The sequence below is a fragment of the Rhinopithecus bieti genome, unplaced genomic scaffold (assembly GCF_001698545.2).
Source record: "Rhinopithecus bieti isolate Rb0 unplaced genomic scaffold, ASM169854v2 scaffold_3875, whole genome shotgun sequence".
NCBI classification, from domain to species: domain Eukaryota; kingdom Metazoa; phylum Chordata; class Mammalia; order Primates; family Cercopithecidae; genus Rhinopithecus; species Rhinopithecus bieti.
In genome coordinates this window covers 2068848-2069403 of record NW_016804422.1, presented here as the reverse complement: position 1 = coordinate 2069403, position 556 = coordinate 2068848, and positions in this window count along the sequence as shown.

Sequence of the window (556 nt, the reverse complement as noted above, 5' to 3'; positions counted from 1 at the left end):
CGGAGTCTTAAACTCTGTCGCCCGGGTTGGAGTGCAGGGCGCGATCTCGGCTCACTGCAACCTCCGCCTGCCGGGTTCAAGCAATTCTCCTGCCTCAGCCTCCCGAGTAGCTGGGACTACAGGCGCCTGCCACCATGCCCAGCTAATTTTTTGTATTTTTAGTAAAGCCGAGGTTTCACCATGCTGGTGTGGCTAGTCTCGAACTCCTGACCTCGTGATCTGCCCTCTTCGGCCTCCCAAAGTGCTGGGATTACAGGTGTGAGCCACTGCGCCCGGCCACCCGGCATGATTTTTAATGGCTTTCTACAATGTATGGTTTGTTATTGTTTTGAGACAGGGTCTACTATCATCGATGCTGGACTGCAGTTGTGCGATCTCGGCGCACTGTAGCCTCGACCTCCTCGGCTCAAGCAATCCTGTATCACCTCAGCCCCCTGAGTAGCTGGGACGCACAGGCGTGTGCCACCTCGCCCAACTAATTTTTAGGTGTTTGGTTTTTTTTTTTTTTTTTTTTTTTTTTTTTTTGTAGAAAGAAGGAGGGGTCTCACTACATCAA